Source organism: Lissotriton helveticus, chromosome 6, assembly GCF_964261635.1.
Source record: "Lissotriton helveticus chromosome 6, aLisHel1.1, whole genome shotgun sequence".
Classification (NCBI taxonomy): Eukaryota; Metazoa; Chordata; class Amphibia; order Caudata; family Salamandridae; genus Lissotriton; species Lissotriton helveticus.
In genome coordinates, this window is record NC_136067.1 from 1546916775 (window position 1) to 1546936412 (window position 19638).

Here is a 19638-nt window from a genome sequence, read left to right on the forward strand (position 1 = left end):
TTACTCTGAGAAAACCATTAACACAGCCATGGTAATAAAAGGGAAAAGTGTAGAAAGGACTTACTTTTTAAATCATCAGATAGTAAGCACAATGCTAAACACAACACCAACACAGCACCAGAGACTACGAATATAAGGCTAATCCTGACATACAATAAACAGAAGACAAACCTATGCAGGATTATTAAGAGACACTGGCACTTAGTGTTAAATGATCCACTAATGGGCGATAAACTTCCGAAAAATCCAACAATTACTTTCAGGAAGGCTCCGTCTATGAGCGACTGCCTGGTTAGTAGTAGTCCGGAAGTGAGCCCATGCTCCAATTGGCTGTTAAAAGGGAAAGGATTTATCAGATGCTCTACTTGCCGCGCGTGTAAGTTTGGCATTAATAAAACGTCTTTCTCCACACCGTTCAGAGACAAGCCTACTAAAATCCACAAACTTCTCACTTGCAAAACGGAATTTGCCATCTATGTGCTGAAGTGCTCTTGTGGACTGCGATACGTGGGCAACACGAAATTGCAGGTCCACAAGAGGATCCTCCAGCACTTAAGGGCCGTTACAAATTCTGCCTCTACATATCCGGTGGCCAGCCACTTCAAGGAAGTTCACAGTAACAATCTAGATCGGTTGAAATACTATGTGGTAGACTCGGTACCCCACAGTAGACGAGGTGGTAATAGGGAGGCAATCCTTAGAAGGTTGGAGACCAGATACATTTTTGAGATGGATAGCAAAAGCCCACAGGGGCTGAACACAACTGAGGATCTGCACACATGGTAATAACAGTATGTACATGCATGTGGTCATCAATGAGAATCCCGTAACAGAAAGTTTGCATGTTTGCATACTTCATATTAAATAGCTGCACTCCACATTCCTTGCATACAACCTCCTTTTGCTAAATTAAAAAAATAAAATGTTTTTTTAAAAGAATAGCATTGCACATTGACACTTTTCAAGAGATTTTTTTGCACTTTAGGGTAACAACTAGAGTAGGTATACATTTTCTTAATCACTATTGCACTTTCAATCTATGCACTTTACAAACTTAGCAGAGGGGATTTGCCCACTAGGGCGTCATTAATTTGCCATGTTTAAGATTGGCATATATTCCATTGATCAGTAAGTAATGGAAATAACCATATTTAAAACACAGGAACCGTAAACACAATTGGAAGGGCATATTGCATGTATTAACGGCAGTTGCGCAATCTTTGATTTTTAGCATGTTTCGTATGTGGTTTTAATATATTGTATTTATACTGATATTATACCCATATTTATTTGTGCTCATGGTTTATATTCTTTGCCAGTCTTATGAAATGCAAAATGTACTGCTATCTGTATTGTGGCATTGAAACAGAACATTAGTCTGTTTTCTAATCTGTTCATGCACTTGGCACTTTAAAAATGAGGAGGGTTCGTAAACTCATCATGTGATCAAGGCCTGCAAAGGGCGAAACACGTCATGGCGGCAAGCTGAACCTTTGAAAAAACTATTTTGCACCAATAAAGTGGTGTCCGTTCCTGATCCAATCGATTGAGGGACTTCAAGAACAAGGTTGCAAGTGACAGATATATATAAATATATACACCCCAAAAAGATTCACAGACAGTTTCCAATTTTTAGTAATCTACTAAATGACTTAAAAAGCTCAGAAGAGGATATAAAACTTTACATGTGAAACAAAAAACAGTTTCAAGCACTCAAGAGTCTCAAAAAAGACATTAACCTGATTTTAAAACCCTCAGAGAAGGGTGGAAACATAGTTTTACTATCTCACACTAATTACATTGTAGAAATGATGTCACAACTCTACACTTAGAAATGTAATGTAATGAGACATGCAGTTGTAAGAAATATAAACTGGCAAATATAGAATATAAGAATATAAATACAGTATAGTACCATACCAGAACAGATAAAAAAACTGATAACTTATAAAAACGAGGTATGTGGTTTATGCAATAAATTGTCTAAGCAACATGAAATACGTTGTTACCACAATAGCAACAGTAAGTAGGAAAAGTGTTGGACTCTGGAGGGGTTAGATTTATTATTCCCACTCCAGTCTAAGCAAAAACATGGAACATATTGGACTCTGGAGGGGTTAGAATTACTATTCCCCCTACAATCTATACAACAGTATGGAAAATATTGGACTCCAGTTGGTTATATTTACCATTCCCACTCCAGTCTAAGCAACAGTGGAGAAAGTGTTGGAATCCAGAGGGGTTAGATTTACTATTCTTATGTCAGGACCGGAGGCTCCGATTATGCTTCTCATTTCTTTACTGAAGAAATCTCAGCAGCCAATCAGATAACAGTAAAAGAAATAAACACTACAATACCCATGAACATACACTGGGTATTACATGACAACCATAGAGAATCCCCTATAAAAGGTCCATAAGAGAATACCATATCCTCTTTCTTTGCTGCTCTGCAGCCAGTTAAGTGCTTTACCATTGTACTTACTTTGTTTCATGCTTTGTTTGCATCGTGATTGCTGTCACGTTATTGATTGCTTTGTTTGCTCTTTGCCTCGTTGTTCGTCGTGAGGCGCTCGTAGCACATTGCGCTTGTTTCATTGCTACGTTTCGGTTTCCCAATTTCTTTTCCTTTGCTAGGAGCGTGTGTCACCTCCCTGGTTTGGGCCGCCCGCGCTTATTTCTTTTTGTGGAGCGGGAGTGTGGGGCTTGAGGAAGCGTGTATTGTTATCACGTTGTCCTCTTTCTATTGCGCTCAGGCGGTTGTTGCCGCGCATGCGCGGTGGCCATTTTCTTTGTTTTTCTGGCGTTTTTGTTTGTATTACTATTTATAATTAGCGCAGGAGCAGCGCTGTTTATGCTCTTGGCCCACTGGCCTGTCGCCGCCCCAGTCTTACGTCCAAACGTCACACATTACGAGTTTGGGCTGGATAATTGTGCATAGGCATTGCCTAGAGTGGTTCTTGGCAAGCCCTCCCTCCACGCTTAAATTGTATTGTTCACAGTTACTTTGTATCTGTGTTGTTGGCTTGCCTGGGGTATATCCACTCCCCCTTTCGTTTGCCTCATGGTTGCAGTGTTACACTTCCTCCTGTGGGCATTATTGACACTTCTAGTGTTACTATGGCTGAATATTATGATGAGGAAGGTGATTACTATGATGAAGTGGCCTCTGGGTCCATGGAGCATGAGTTGGTAGAAGCAACTGATGTGGGTGTCCAACACTCTGTAAATAAAGCGCTGGTTCGCGCTATTGAGCCTTTAAAACGTCATCTGTGTTCGTATGCTTTGCAACAGGGCTGGCGGCCTAATTCTTCTAGTCATTCTTCCTCAACCGCTGCAAAGGTTGCGAATCTTCATAAGTATGACTTTGCTAAGTTAGCCAAGGCTCTCTCTGATGGCCATTCCTATGGTCATTCTTCCAAAGATGTTCCGGTTTCACATTCTCGTCAGACGGACGATTGGGACACTTCCTCTGGCAGGTCTTTGGACCAGGAAGCTTCTCCCCCTCCTGCTAAGAAGGCTCGTAAAGAGCATTTTGTTGATGCACCTCCACATCCTCAACTCCTTACCTTTGATCCTACAGAAATTGTGCACCCTAATTCGTCTTCCTGGCTCCCATCCGCGGAGATAGCGGATTATGTCCAATCCCAAATTCGCCAACCTTTTGACAAAGATGTGAGAACGCGTCTGCGTTCAGAATGTTTTTGGCCAGATTTAGCTGATAAATTGGTGGAAACGCCAGAGGTAGACCCTTCCATGATGACTTATCTCAAGAAGTACGCTAAAGACCCCAAAAAGGGTATTGATAGCGCATGGCGTTCTTGTCAGGACAAGTTGTTAGACTTGCTTCGTCCCCTCACCAAAATTTTGGAGCTGGGTTTTCGGACTAAAGAGTCCGCCTCCGCCATTGACCCAGATGAGATGATTGGGTGGGCTCAGAGAGCCATCTGTCAATTGGGTAACGCCAATTGTGCCATGTCTTGTGAATGCAGGCGATCTATCCTTTTGAAGTTGGACCCAAAGTTAGCTGAATTGTCCTCTTCTGAGTCAGGGTTTACAGTTTGGTCAGCCTTTTCTTAAAGAACTGACCAAATTTGTTGGCACTTTCAGTGGTCCTGATAAAGCTCAGTTCTCCCTTCGACGGGCTTTGCGCCCGGTTTTTGGATGGGCCGGACGATATAGGGGACGTTCGTTCAGCCGCGGTTTCAACCAGGGGGCCCAGCGTGGCTCTCAGTCCCATCCCGGAGGTTATTAGGACTCTGCATAGAACAACAACTCCTCCTTCTATCCCACTCGCAGAACACGCAACAGGTTCAGGAAAGGACGTTATGGTGGAAATCAAGGAGGACAACAAGATTCCTCAGCTTCAGATGTGCTTGATCGCAGCTTCAGAAGTTTTGTTGGGGGGCAGAATTCAATTTTTTCTCCTCAGTTGGCCACAGATCTCGAGCGATGCATGGGTGTTAGACACTGTGAAGGTTTACAAGATTGAGTTCTTCAGTTTCCCTATTCAGACTCTGCCTCCATCGCCCCTAGTTTTTTCCCTTCAGGATCATGCTGTCATTGCCACGGAAATCAATTCTCTTCTGCAAAAGGGGCCATAATTCGGACCACCCGTCACCCTCAGGGCTTCACCAGCAACATCTTTCTGGTTCAAAAGAAAAGGGGTGGGTCCAGACTAGTTCTCAACCTCAGAGACTTCATTGGTTGGGTCGTTTATCGGCACTTCAAGATGGAGGGCATCCATCTTCTTCAAGACCTTCTTCAGGAAGGGGACTAGATGGTCCGTCTAGATCTGAAGGACGCGTATCTGTCAGTTCCCATTTACGGTCCTCATCGGTGGTTTCTGCAATTCCAATGGCAGGGAGTCTGGTTCGAGTACAAGGTTCTCCCTTTCGGCCTCTCGTCGACACCTTGGTGCTTCACGAAACTTCTGAGGCCTGTCATGGAGTCGCTGAGAACCCGGGGTGTTCGCCTAATAATTTATTTGGACAACATCCTCATCATGACTCGTTGCCCTCATCTGTTAATGACTCATTTGAAGTGGTCATTAGATCTTTTACCTTCTCTCTAATTTCTAGTGAACCCACAGTAGTCAGTTTTCGGTCCTGTCTCAATCGATAGAATTCCTGGGTTTTCTGATCAATTCCCCCAGTTGCCAGCTCCTCTTACCAAATCAGAAGATCAGATCTATCAAGAGGGAATTGAGATTGATTTTGTACAAACAGATTATATCACTGAGATCTGTAGCCCGGATAGTCGGACTGCTAGCTTCCTCGATCCAAGCAATATTCCCGGGTCCTCTCCACTACCGAGCACTTCAGCGACTCAAAATCCGCCATCTCCAGAAAGGCCTCAAATATTCCGATCAGATTCCTCTTTCGGAGGAGGCGAGGTGGGAGATGATGTGGTGTTAGAACACATGGAGTCTTGGAATGGTCGAGCCCTGTGTGGAGTGTCTCCGGAAGTGGTGATAGAGTACGACGCCAGTCGGTGGGGATGGGTAGCCCGTTGCTGGTCAGGTAACTACAGGGGGCCGGTGGTCCCAGAACAAATTGCCTCTCCATATCAATTGTCTGGAACTCATGGCAGGGTCCTTTGCGATTCGTTGTTTTTCTCCACGCAAGACAAATTGTTGCATTCTTCTCCGCATGGACAATCTGTCAGCGGTACGTTATGTGAACAAATTGGGGGGAACGAAGTCCAAGATTTTAGCAGAAATCGCCAAAGATTTCTGGCACTTTTGCATTCAGAGAAAAATCACAGTTATTGCGGAGTACCTTCCGGGGTGCAACAATCTGATTGCCGATTGGAATTCTCGTCATCTCAGAGATTTAAGCGATTGGAGGCTTCATCCTAGTGTATTCAGGTCTCTAATTCGGCTTTGGGGTCTGTGTCAGATCGATCTATTTGCCTATCTATTCAACAGGCAACTTCCAATGTTTTTCAGTAGGCGTCCGGATCCGGAAGCTCTGGCCACGGACGCATTTCTGCAGGACTGGCCGTCACATCTATGTTATACCTTTCCCCCCATTTGCGATGATTCCCAGGGTCCTAGCATGCACAAAGCATTATCAGTCAGAATTGATTCTGATCACTCCTCTGTGGAAGGCTCAGGCTTGGTCCCCGGTTCTTCTGGAGATGCTTTGTGCAGTGCCGCACCTTCTTCCCCAACGCTGGAATCTGTTGCTGGACCCTCTCAACAACCCGCATCCATTGATAGAATCAGGTCAACTCCTTCTAGTTGCCTGGCAGGTTTCGGGGATCGCTGGAAAATCCCAGGCCTTTCGCGAGACGCTACCAGATTTATCAGCGAAGCTTGGTCTCCCGACACATACAAACATTATTCCACAGCCTGGAAACGATGGTGTAGTTGGTGCGATCAGCGGGAGGTGGATCCTGCTACAGCGGATGTCTCTTTGATTGTGAATTTTCTTGCATCCATTGCTTCTTCCGGTCTTGCCTATAGAACGGTTAATAATTTACGATCTGCCATTTCTGCAGGCCATATAACAGTCAATGGCAAACCTGCTGGTGAGCATCTCATTAGTCTGCAAGCAACTCAGGGGTATCAGGTTGTTAAAACCTCCTTGCCCTAAATATGTTGAATTATGGGATGTTTCTACTGTTTTACGATTCTTGGAGGCTTGGCCCTCTAATAAATATCTGTCACGCGATCAACTTTCTGCAAAATTAACTATGTTATTATGTTTGGTTTCTTGTAAGCGCGTTTCTGATATCCGTGCGCTGGATCTTGCAGTTCGTAGATTTTCCCCAGAAGGTGTCACTTTTGCTATCTCCAGACGCACTAAGTGTGATACTGCCTCTACTACTTATCCGAGTTTTCCTAATAATCCTAAACTTTGTGTAGTGCAATGAATTAAGGATTATGAGGTAAGTACTGCTGAATTTCGGCAGGATATGAGGAGTCAGTTGCTGATTGCCCTGCAAAAACCTTTTCGCCCAGTGACCCAGGCTACATTATCAAGATGGGTGAGATGGCAAGAATAGATGTTCCAAAATTTGGTGCACATTCAGCTCGTGGACCTATGGCTTCCAAGGCTTTTTCTATGGAGGTTAGTTTACTAGACATTATGAAGGCAGCTGATTGGTCATCTGATTCTATGTTTAAGACCTTTTATTATAAACCGATTGGTGCAGCTTTAAACAAGCATAATCGGAGCCTCCGATCCTGACATAGAATTAAAAATTTGCAAACATACGTGACAAGAATTTTCAATTCTATTAAGGACACGGAGGCAAGGATTATCCCACCCATTTCTGTATTACATATGATTGTTTACATTATCTGCCTTAACTGCATATGTATATTTTGTACTATATGTATATTCCTCCCCTTTTACTGTACTTTATGCCATGAGGGAATGGTGAATTACGACTCTATATTTCTTTTCCGGTTCTGATACCAAATGAGGCTCGTTGATCTTTCTCCATGCACTATCTTATGGATACCTGCAGGTTCTGGTTTTTCTGAAGATGCACGCATCAAGTCTTCTGGTTCCAGCCCATTGGACTGCTGTTTTCAGGGCTCGGACTTCTTTTCTTCCCACCTTCTTCACAAATGTTGGACTGGTTTCTTCACTTTAATTGTTATGCTTACCAAAGAAAGAGGATATGGTATTTTCTAATGGACCTTTTATAGGGGATTCTCTATGGTTGTCATGTAATACCCAGTGTGTGTTCATGGGTATTGTAGTGTTTATTTCTTTTACTGTTAGCTGATTGGCTGCTGAGATTTCTTCAGTAAAGAAATGAGAAGCATAATCCTCGCCTCCGTGTCCTTAATAGAATTGAAAATTCTTGTTACGTATGTTAGCAAATTTTGAATTCTCACTCCAGTCTAAAAAATAGTTGGGTCTATGTTGGCCTCTAGAGTGGATAGATTTACTATTCCCATTCTAGTCTATGCAACAGTAGGGAAATTGTTGGACTCCGGAAGGGTTACATTCACTATTCCACTCCAATACACAACAGTCGTGTTTGACTCTGGTAGGGTTAGATTCACTACTCCCCCGTAATCTGCTCAACAGTAGATGACTGTGTTGGACTGTCGATGAGTTAGATTTACTTAACCCCTTCCGTGCTCATGGCGGCCCCCGGCCGTCATGAGTCACTGTGGTCGTGTGCGCACGACGACCGGGGGCCGTCCGAACCACGCCCAATAATGGAATGTACAGCACCGCAGCAGAATTTGCACCGCAGCCAAGGTGTTAAAACAAGTGTTAGTTTGGAAGGACTAGAAAAAACATTCCACCTCTTAATCATTTTGTACAAAATATGTAAATACCTAAAATGGAAACAAATTAAAATAATATCATAAATAAAAAATACAGATTATATAGTACTAAAAAGTACATAATAACATTTTTAAAATGTAAATACATTAAAATAAAATGTACTTCCCTATCACAAAAGACCAGGAACAACCAAAAAGTAATTAGTTACATAAAAAATACAATAAAATGTAACTTAAAATATTACTTTAACAAAAACCTTTAAATAAAAACACATTTTACTTTCATTACCATTAAAAACACCGAACACTAAATTATTAAATAAAACAAATAATGTATGCAATATTTGCAACATTAAAACATATACATATTCGTGGCTTGGAGCCCACGGTGGGGCGTGGCTTGGAGCTCACGGTGGATGGCAGCGTCCAGGTAGATCTCCAGGACCCAGTATCTCTGCTGACACTTTTACAACCCTCCTTACGGCTTCTCCTTGCCCAGCGGGGGTGTCTGGAGATGCGGTGAAGCCCAGCAAAGTTTTTCGCCATTCAGTGACATTTACTTCACCCGCGAAGCTCTTCTCTAGCTGACGGCTCAGATTTCCTCAGAGAGCTGGCCGCCATTTTACATAATCGGCGGTCATGCCCATATAAGGATTCCGGTCATGAAAAAGTGAGTTTTTCTTCAGCAGCAGCATATTCTTAATTTTTTTTTTAATGCCTAAGCTTAATGACAGCTTTCCACACGTGTAGCTCCTGTTTTATGGGCTTTTTCTTATTATGTATTGCTGTTTGCCTGCTCCTCAATAGACTCTCCTCACGTCCTTGCTGCAGAAGTGGAATTTTTCCCTTTTTGTGACTCTTGTTCATATGAAAGATTCTTATTCATTCTTTCGGATATCATTTTGAGGTGTTGTTTTTTCATTTCTGTCCAGAAGTGCTGATCTCGGATGGCATTTTGGTTTTATAAGTTACTGTCCCATACTCCAGTATATATATATATATATATATATATATATATATATTTATATATATATATATATATATATATATATATATATATATGGGATGTCTGAGAAAGGCATATAACCCACTCCCAACCCCTGCTCATAAGATTATTACAAATTGCAATCTTTTTTCAAAACTTTCAAATATGGAGGAGTCTTTGGTTGCTCTGCACAAAGGTAGCCCCTCTTCTGGGTCTAACAGCAGCCCTGCCCTTTCTACTGCTGGGAAGCCTACCACTAAACACCTAAAAAAAGATCCTCCTCCTACAAAGTCTGCTTCACCTGTGTCAATGGGGCTTTTGTTGGAAGAAATACGTGCCTTAAGACCATTTATGGAGGAAACTAACTCTAAACTGCAAGTGCTCACTGATAAGTGGTCCCAAATGGAGGAAAAGCTGAATACAGCGGAGCAGAGCATTACTTCTCTTGAATCTGTGTAGGCAAGATTCAATCTCTACAGACCCAGGGCTCTTCCCTCCACCAAAAAGTCAAAATTTTTGAAAATAGAAGCAGAAGGAACAACCTACGCCTTCAGGGTTTGCCTGAGGGGTTGGAAGGCTTGGATACTGTTTCCTTTTTTAAGTCTTCCTTCCTAAGCCTTTTAAATATGTCTGATGACTCTCATCTTAATATTCAAAGGGCTCATAGACTGGGACATCAGTCAGCATACGTCTCTCATGCATGTAAACCACAAGGAGTCATCATGTACTTTCTTGGATACGCTGACCTTCTCAAAGTTCTGGCAGCTGTTAAGTCTTTGAAACATATTTCTTAGTCAGGTAATCGTCTATTTTTCTCCCATGACTATGCCAAATCTACTTCTGACAGATGCAAAAAGTTCCTCAACTTAAGGCCTGATCTTCGTCTACTTGGTGCTCGTTTTGGCCTGCTACATCCTTGCCAATTCAAAGTTACCTACAAAAATAAGACTACTACATATGAGGATCCGATTAAATTGAAGAGTTTTATTAACCCCTTCGGGGCTAATGACGAGCTGGACTCGTCATGGCGCACACCGGTGGTGTGCTGATGACAAGGCCAGCTCGTCATCAGCCCCACCCTCGGGGGAAGCGCTGGCGCTCCCCCCGAGGGTCTCCGATCTTCGTTGTTTTGCTGGGGACGGCAGCGGAAGAGCTTCCGCTGCCGCCCCCGCCCCCCCCCCATTGGAATCCCTGATGACGTCAGCGCGCACAGCGCGCGCTGACATCATCAGGGATTCCCAGCGCTCGGGAAGCCATTTGCTTCCTGCGCGCTTGGAAAGAAGGTGGGTTTCTCGTGGCTGGCGGGGGTTTGGGGGCAGCGAAGAGGCATCAGGGGAGAGGAAAGAGATTTTCCTCTCCCCTGATGTCTCTTTGCAGGGCATTTCTGCCTCACGATCGCGCACAGCGTCGCGATCGTGCGACGGAAATGCCCCCACTAGCACCAGGGATTTAATTTTAGTTTATAGGAAGCGAACTCTTGGGCAAGGGTCGCTTCCAGGTGGGGTGTGACTATGTTTTCGTTTTTCTGCCCCCCCCCTGGGGGCAAATCGGCCCGTTTTTTCGTCCGTTTTGCCCCCGGGGGGGGCAGAAATTCCCCACTAGCACCAGGGTTGTTTTTTGGAGCCAAGATGGCGGGCATGTTTTTTGTTTACGTTTTTCTGTCCCCCCTGGGGGCAAATCGGCCCGTTTTTTTTTGCCGTTTTGCCCCCAGGGGGGACAGAAAATGCCCACTAGCACCAGGGATTTTGTTTTTAGCTTTTAGGAAGCGCCCCTTTGGGCAAGGGTCGCTTCCAGGTGGCCTCACACTTAACTTTTTGTTTTTCTGCCCTCCCTGGGGGCAAATCGGCCCGTTTTTCGGCCGTTTTGCCCCCAGGGGGGGCAGAAATTTCCCACTAGCACCAGGGATTTTTGTTGGGGCAATGTGTTTGTCTTGGGAAGCGACCCCTTGGGTAAGGGTCGCTTCCAGGTGGCCATGATTGTGTTTTTGTTTTTCTGTCCACCCTGGGGGCAAATCGGCCCATTTTTTTTGCCGTTTTGCCCCCAGGGGCGGGGGCAGAAAATGCCCACTAGCACCAGGGAATTTAAATCTAGTTTTTAGGAAGCGACCCCTTGGGCAAGGAGTAGTGCTTGGCTGGCGGTGTGTGTGGAGTGGCGCTTGGCTGGATGGTGTGCGTGCAGTGGTACTTGGCTGTCTGTGCACGGAGTGCTGCTTTGCTGGCGGTGTGTGTGGAGTTGTGCTTGGCTGGATGGTGTGCATGGAGTGGTACTTGGTTGTCTGTGCACGGAGTGGTGTTTGGCTGGTGGTGTGTGTGGAGTGGTGTTTGGCTGGCGGTGTGTGTGGAGTGGTACTTGGCTGGATGGTGTGCGTGGAGCGGTGCTTGGCTGGCGGTGAGTGGCGCTTGGCTTGCGGTGTGCGTGGAGTGGTGCTTGGCTGGCGGTGTGTGTGGAGTGGTACTTGGCTGTCGGTGTGCGCTGAGTGGTGTTTGGCTGGCGTTGTGCGTGGAGGGGTACTCGGCTATCTATGCACGGAGTGGTGCTTGGCTGGTGGTGTTTGTGGAGTGGCGCTTGGCTGGTGGTGTGCGTGGAGTGCTACTTTGCTGTCTGTGCACGGAGTGGTGCTTGGCTGGCGGTGTGTGTGGAGTGGCGCTTGGCTGGTGGTGTGCGTGGAGTGCTACTTTGCTGTCTGTGCACGGAGTGCTGCTTGGCTGGCGGTGTGTGTGGAGTGGTGCTTGGCTGGTGGTGTGCGTGGAGTGGTACTTGGTTGTCTGTGCACGGAGTGGTGCTTGGCTGGCGGTGTGTGTGGAGTGGTACTTGGCTGTCGGTGTGTGTGGAGTGGTACTTGGCTGGATGGTGTGCGTGGAGCGGTGCTTGGCTGGCGGTGAGTGGCGCTTGGCTTGCGGTGTTCGTGGAGTGGTGCTTGGCTGGCAGTGTGTGTGGAGTGGTACTTGGCTGTCGGTGTGCGCTGAGTGGTGTTTGGCTGGCGGTGTGCGTGGAGGGGTACTTGGCTATCTATGCACGGAGTGGTGCTTGGCTGGCGGTGTGTGTGAGGTGGCGCTTGGCTGTTGGTGTGTGTGGAGTGGTACTTGGCTGTCTGTGCATGGAGTGGTGCTTGGCTGGTGGTGTTTGTGGAGTGGAGCTTGGCTGGTGGTGTGCGTGGAGTGCTACTTTGCTGTCTGTGCACGGAGTGGTGCTTGGCTGGCGGTGTGTGTGGAGTGGCGCTTGGCTGGTGGTGTTCGTGGAGTGGTACTTTGCTGTCTGTGCACGGAGTGCTGCTTGGCTGGCGGTGTGTGTGGAGTGGCGCTTGGCTGGTGGTGTGCGTGGAGTGGTACTTGGTTGTCTGTGCACGGAGTGGTGTTTGGCTGGTGGTGTGTGTGGAGTGGTGTTTGGCTGGCGGTGTGTGTGGAGTGGTACTTGGCTGGATGGTGTGCGTGGAGCGGTGCTTGGCTGGCGGTGAGTGGCGCTTGGCTTGCGGTGTGCGTGTAGTGGTGCATGGCTGGCGGTGTGTGTGGAGTGGTACTTGGCTGACAGTGTGCGCTGAGTGGTGTTTGGCTGGCGGTGTGCGTGGAGGGGTACTTGGCTATCTATGCACGGAGGGGTGCTTGGCTGGCGGTGTGTGTGGAGTGGCGCTTGGCTGGTGGTGTGTGTGGAGTGGTCATTTGCTGTCTGTGCACGGAGTGCTGCTTGGCTGGCGGTGTGTGTGGAGTGGCGCTTGGCTGGTGGTGTGCGTGGAGTGCTACTTTGCTGTCTGTGCACGGAGTCGTGCTTGGCTGGCGGTGTGCGTGGAGTGGCGCTTGGCTGGTGGTGTGCGTGGAGTGGTACTTGGCTGTCTGTGCACGGAGTGGTGCTTGGCTGGCGGTGTGTGTGGAGTGGCGCTTGGCTGGATGGTGTGCGTGGAGTGGTGCTTGGCTGGCGGTGTGTGTGGAGTGGTACTTGGCTGTCGGTGTGCGCTGAGTGGTGTTTGGCTGGCGTTGTGCGTGGAGGGGTACTCGGCTATCTATGCACGGAGTGGTGCTTGGCTGGTGGTGTTTGTGGAGTGGCGCTTGGCTGGTGGTGTGCGTGGAGTGCTACTTTGCTGTCTGTGCACGGAGTGGTGCTTGGCTGGCGGTGTGTGTGGAGTGGCGCTTGGCTGGTGGTGTGCGTGGAGTGCTACTTTGCTGTCTGTGCACGGAGTGCTGCTTGGCTGGCGGTGTGTGTGGAGTGGTGCTTGGCTGGTGGTGTGCGTGGAGTGGTACTTGGTTGTCTGTGCACGGAGTGGTGCTTGGCTGGCGGTGTGTGTGGAGTGGTACTTGGCTGTCGGTGTGTGTGGAGTGGTACTTGGCTGGATGGTGTGCGTGGAGCGGTGCTTGGCTGGCGGTGAGTGGCGCTTGGCTTGCGGTGTTCGTGGAGTGGTGCTTGGCTGGCAGTGTGTGTGGAGTGGTACTTGGCTGTCGGTGTGCGCTGAGTGGTGTTTGGCTGGCGGTGTGCGTGGAGGGGTACTTGGCTATCTATGCACGGAGTGGTGCTTGGCTGGCGGTGTGTGTGAGGTGGCGCTTGGCTGTTGGTGTGTGTGGAGTGGTACTTGGCTGTCTGTGCATGGAGTGGTGCTTGGCTGGTGGTGTTTGTGGAGTGGAGCTTGGCTGGTGGTGTGCGTGGAGTGCTACTTTGCTGTCTGTGCACGGAGTGGTGCTTGGCTGGCGGTGTGTGTGGAGTGGCGCTTGGCTGGTGGTGTTCGTGGAGTGGTACTTTGCTGTCTGTGCACGGAGTGCTGCTTGGCTGGCGGTGTGTGTGGAGTGGCGCTTGGCTGGTGGTGTGCGTGGAGTGGTACTTGGTTGTCTGTGCACGGAGTGGTGTTTGGCTGGTGGTGTGTGTGGAGTGGTGTTTGGCTGGCGGTGTGTGTGGAGTGGTACTTGGCTGGATGGTGTGCGTGGAGCGGTGCTTGGCTGGCGGTGAGTGGCGCTTGGCTTGCGGTGTGCGTGGAGTGGTGCATGGCTGGCGGTGTGTGTGGAGTGGTACTTGGCTGACAGTGTGCGCTGAGTGGTGTTTGGCTGGCGGTGTGCGTGGAGGGGTACTTGGCTATCTATGCACAGAGGGGTGCTTGGCTGGCGGTGTGTGTGGAGTGGCGCTTGGCTGGTGGTGTGTGTGGAGTGGTCATTTGCTGTCTGTGCACGGAGTGCTGCTTGGCTGGCGGTGTGTGTGGAGTGGCGCTTGGCTGGTGGTGTGCGTGGAGTGCTACTTTGCTGTCTGTGCACGGAGTCGTGCTTGGCTGGCGGTGTGCGTGGAGTGGCGCTTGGCTGGTGGTGTGCGTGGAGTGGTACTTGGCTGTCTGTGCACGGAGTGGTGCTTGGCTGGCGGTGTGTGTGGAGTGGCGCTTGGCTGGATGGTGTGCGTGGAGTGGTACTTGGCTGTCAGTGTGCGCTGAGTGGTGTTTGGCTGGCGGTGTGCATGGTCTGGTGCTTGGATGGTGGTGTGGGTGGACTGGCACTCGGCTGGCGGTGTGTGAGTAGTTACTTTCTGTTGGTCACTACACACACTGCTAGTTGAGTGACACTCTACGCAGTCCATCATTTTCTGAAGTTACTGTGTCAGATATGTGGGCGTGTGAAAGTGATGGGCCCTTGAATGGCGCTGGCGGCTGGCGGTGTGAATGTTTTGTATGTGTCACACGTACCAAAGGTGTAGGAATGTCCTTACTGCCCCTGTGTGATGGGGGTACTGGTAGGAGCAAAAGACTGACTGGCACCAAAGGGGTCAGGCAGTAAAAAAAAATCAAAAAATTAACCAGTGTCTTGATGTTAAACCTCATCTAATCCCAATTGGTCTAAGCCCTATTTGATGGCCCATCTGGCCGAATTTAAATTTGGGGGGCAAATTTGTGTGTTGTTGTTTTAATTGTTATATTGTTTGTGAAATGTGGTAGTATTTTTTTTTCTTCTCTATTTTTGTCTTGTTCCAGGCTTTTGCTGTTTGGATTGTTGTAGGTTGCGTGTCTGTTTGCAGCTTGTGTAGTTGCTTGTGCTTGGTAAGTGAATGTATTTTGTACTACTTTCCCTTGATGTTTGTCTTTTTGAAAAAGGTTGTACTTCTAGCAGTTTGTGTGGCTCTGTGTTTTTTTTTCTGTTTTTTTTTTCAGCATTAGTGTTTGATGTGCACTTTGTTTTCTAATCTGTCATTTCTTTTTATCTTTCTAGTGGGATATCATTTCTTTTTGCTGTGTCTCAGCAGAGTAGGTGCTGGTGAGTGTAGCTATATTTGGTAAGAGTGAAATTGTTTTGGATTGTATTTATCTTTTTGTGAAAGCCTTACCTTGTTTACTTCTTACTTTGCACAGTGTAGGTTGTTGTTCACTTGTGTGTGCAGTCTTCTTGCTTTGTAAGGATAATGGCTAGTCGCAGGATTACTGCTCAGCAGGTTCTTGGTTTGCTTTTTGAGTCTTCCTCTGACCATGGTTCAGAGACTGAGTCCAATTCGGACTCCCAGGTAGGGGCAGAAGATTCAGGCAGTGAGTTTTCTCTTCGCATGGAATCATCATCATCGGATGATGAATCTTCTTCTAGTGCTGATGAAGGGCCTATGTTAGAGGAGGACATTGAGGTGCCGGTAGTGGGCCAAGAGGCACCTGTGCTGCTGCCTAGGGCCGCAAGGTTTCCTTTCTTTTTACGTCGGCAAGAGGCATGTGGGCTGGAGCCTGCTTCCAAAAGGCTTCACATTGCTGTGGTGCGCAAAGAGGCATCTGGTGCTTTTCGTCTTCCTGCTGGTGTAGTGCAGCAAGAGGCATCTGGGGCTGTTAGGCTTCCCATTGGTGTAGAGCGGCAAGAGGCATCTGGGCCTGCTTGGTTTCCCGGTGGTGTAGTGCAGCAAGAAGCATCTCAGGCTGCTGGGCTTCCCGTTGGTGTAGTGCAGGAAGAGCCCTCTGGGGATGCTATGTCTTCTGTTGGTGTTGTGCAGCCAGAAGTATCTGTGGCTGTTAGGCTTCCCGTTGGTGAACAGCAGCAAGAGGCTTCTGGGCTGCAGGCTGGGGTGGCTGCTCCCTGCGTTGATAGGGATGGCCTCTGGGTTCCCCCTGGCTTGGTGCAGCCGGCATTGCCAGAGTTCACTGGTGTTCCTGGGTGTAGAGTGAATACTGAGAATTTTCTGCCAATACATTTTTTTCAGTTGTTTTTTGACGATGTGTTTTTGCAAGAGATTGTTGAGCAAACCAATTTGTATGCAGAACAATTTTTGAGGGCCAACAGTGCCAGCCTTAAGCCCTATTCTAGAGCAATCCGGTGGACTCCCACAAATGTTGAAGAGATGAAGAAGTTTTTGGGATTAACTTTTTTGATGGGCTTGCTAAGGAAGCCATCAATGACTTCATATTGGTCCACTAGTCCCTTGATGGCAACAGCTATATTTCCAGCAGTCATAAGTCGTGATCGGTGTATGCTTCTTCTTCGGATGATGCATTTTGTTGATAATAGTTTAGCGTTGTCACGCGATCACCCTGATTGTGACCGTTTGTTTAAAATTCGGCCTGTCCTTGATCACTTTGTTGATCGTTTTTCTGAGATCTTTGGCCCTGGTAAAGAAATTTCAGTGGATGAGTCTTTGCTGTTGTTCAAGGGCCGCTTGGTTTTTAGGCAATACATTCCTAGTAAGAGGGCACGCTATGGAATCAAACTGTATATGCTGTGTGACAGTGAGACTGGATATGTCTACAATTTCAGGGTGTACACTGGTAAGGAGTCCAGCATTAACCCTCCTGGTTGTCCTTCTACTTTTGGAGTGACTGAGAAAATTGTGTGGGAACTAGGTAGAGGATTATTTAACCAAGGCCATCATTTATATGTAGATAACTTCTACACTGGTGTGCGGTTGTTCCAGGAGTTGGCCAAAGTGGGCACTGTTGCTTGTGGCACAATGCGCAGTAACCGTAAAGGTTTCCCAAAGGTACTTGTTTGCAAAAGGCTTGTGCGGGGACAGTCTACGGCATTGCGATGTGGGGAGCTTCTAGCTGTGAAGTTTGCAGACAAGAGAGATGTGTACATGCTGACTACTATCCACGATGAAAGTACAGAACCTGTGCCTGTTTGGGGTCAGGGTGCTGAAGTGCGCAAACCTGTGTGCATTTTAGCTTACAATAAGTTCATGGGTGGTGTTGACAGAGTAGATCAGAGGTTGGAACTTTATGCTGCTCTTCGAAAGGCTTACGTTTGGTACAAGAATTTGGCTATCCATCTGTTCCACTTGGCATCCTTTAATGCTTTCGTTATGTACCAGAAGTCTTGTCCTGAGAAGAAGATGTCTTTTGTTAAGTTTCAGGAGTCTATAATAGGCAGCCTTGTACTTGTGGAGCAGGCAAGTGTTCCTAGATTTGGAGTGGTGGAGGAAGTGGCTAGATTGAAAGATCGCCACTTTCCTGAATCTATTCCTTCCACTACCGCAAGAGACTTTCCGATTAGAAGATGCAGAGTCTGTTGGCAAAGAGGCGTGCGGAAGGAGTCTCGTATATACTGTCCTGACTGTCCTTCTAAGCCTGCATTGTGTCTGTCAGCTTGTTTTAAATCGTACCACACGCAAAAGAAGTTTTGGGAGTTTTAATGAGCTGTAAAGTGAATTGCCTGGTCTGCATTCTGTAAAAAAAAATTGTTTGTTTCAAGGATTGGCATTAGTGCAAAGTTTTTATTTTAAGAATTTGTGTTAGCTGATTTGTAGGTATTTCCATTTGTTTAGTGTTATTTTCAAAAAAAGAATTCTAAATGTGTTTGTGGTGTGTGCTGGCTGGTGCTTGGCTGGCGGTGTGTGTGGAGTTGCGCTTGGCTGGTGGTGTGCGTGGAGTGGTACTTGGCTGTCTGTGCACGGAGTGGTGCTTGGCTGGTGGTGTGTGTGGAGTGGCGCTTGGCTGGTGGTGTTCGTGGAGTGGTACTTGGCAGTCTGTGCATGGAGTGGTGTTTGGCTGGTGGTGTGTGTGGAGTGGTGCTTGGCTGGCGGTGTGTGTGGAGTTGTGCTTGGCTGGTGGTGTTTGTGGAGTAGTACTTGTCTGTCTGTGCACGGAGTGGTGCTTGGCTGGCGGTGTGTGTGGAGTGGGGCTTGGCTGGTGGTGTTCGTGGAGTGGTATTTGGCTGTCTGTGCATGGAGTGGTGTTTGACTGGTGGTGTGTGTGGAGTGGTGTTTGGCTGGCGGTGTGTGTGGAGTGGTACTTGGCTGAACGGTGTGCGTGGAGCGGTGCTTAGCTGTCTCTGCACGGAGTGGTGCTTGGCTGGCGGTGTGTGTGGAGTGGCGCTTGGCTGGTGGTGTGTGTGGAGTGGTACTTGGCTGTCTGCGCACGGAGTTGTGCTTGGCTGGCGGTGTGCGCTGAGTGGTGTTTGGCTGGCGGTGTGCATGGTCTGGTGCTTGGATGGTGGTGTGGGTGGACTGGCGCTCGGCTGGCGGTGTGTGAGTAGTTACTTTCTGTTGGTCACTACACACACTGCTAGTTGAGTGACACTCCACGCAGTCCATTAAATCAATGGGGTAACACCCACAAAATCAAAGGACCTGGGTATCAATGATATAAACAAAACAATGGCCCTAGACTATTGATTAAATTGACTTAATCCACAGGATAATTTATAGATCAGAAATGCGATTCAATCTGCATTTGAGGAGTCAAGCTACATGGGAGAAAAGGTTATTACATAGGCAATGATCACCATACCCACATTTCAAATTTGTATTTATCAAAAACAGAGTAACACAGTTATTTACATTATCAAAACAATTATTCAAATGCACGGCGCAAAGACTGAGAGAGCTATAGTCAAAGGTGAAAAAAGGGGTGCTCAAGTGGAAAGAAGAAATATAGAAAAAGTTAAGGCATATTGTTCAAATATTTACAAAAACAACAGTCAAGCGGTATTGTTTCCGCTGATTGAATGGGCCTGTCCAAATTGTTCTGGGGGGGAAGGAGGGGGACAATGAAGGGTACAGGCACAAAAACTAAAAAGTGTCGACGTTTCGACCCTGGTGCTCTAGGGAGTTTTGCTTCCTCGGCTGCGGGTCTTCATCAGGACGTAGGGGGGGGGGGAAGAAACCTGGCCGTGATCACACTCGTTGTCTGGATCAGCCACCAACACAGCTGGTTAGGTGCGACTCCCTCCTGGCTGATTAGGATTCACCTAGTTCTGGTTCAGACGGTCTCATATTGAAATTAACTTGTAGTATGGCCAAAGGCCGGTGACTAAGGTAGGGGGGCTTAATTTGTCAAACTTAAATACTACTTTTTTCCAAAATTCATTTTTGGCCTGTTCTGCTTTGGGGCACCCACACAAGTGAGGTATCCTTTTACTCGGGAGAACAAGGGGAACGCTGGGTGGTAGGACATTTTTGCCGGCACGGAGATCCCACGCATAAAAGTTTGGAAAAGTGATATTTTTACCTAATTTTAAAGTTTGCAAGGAGT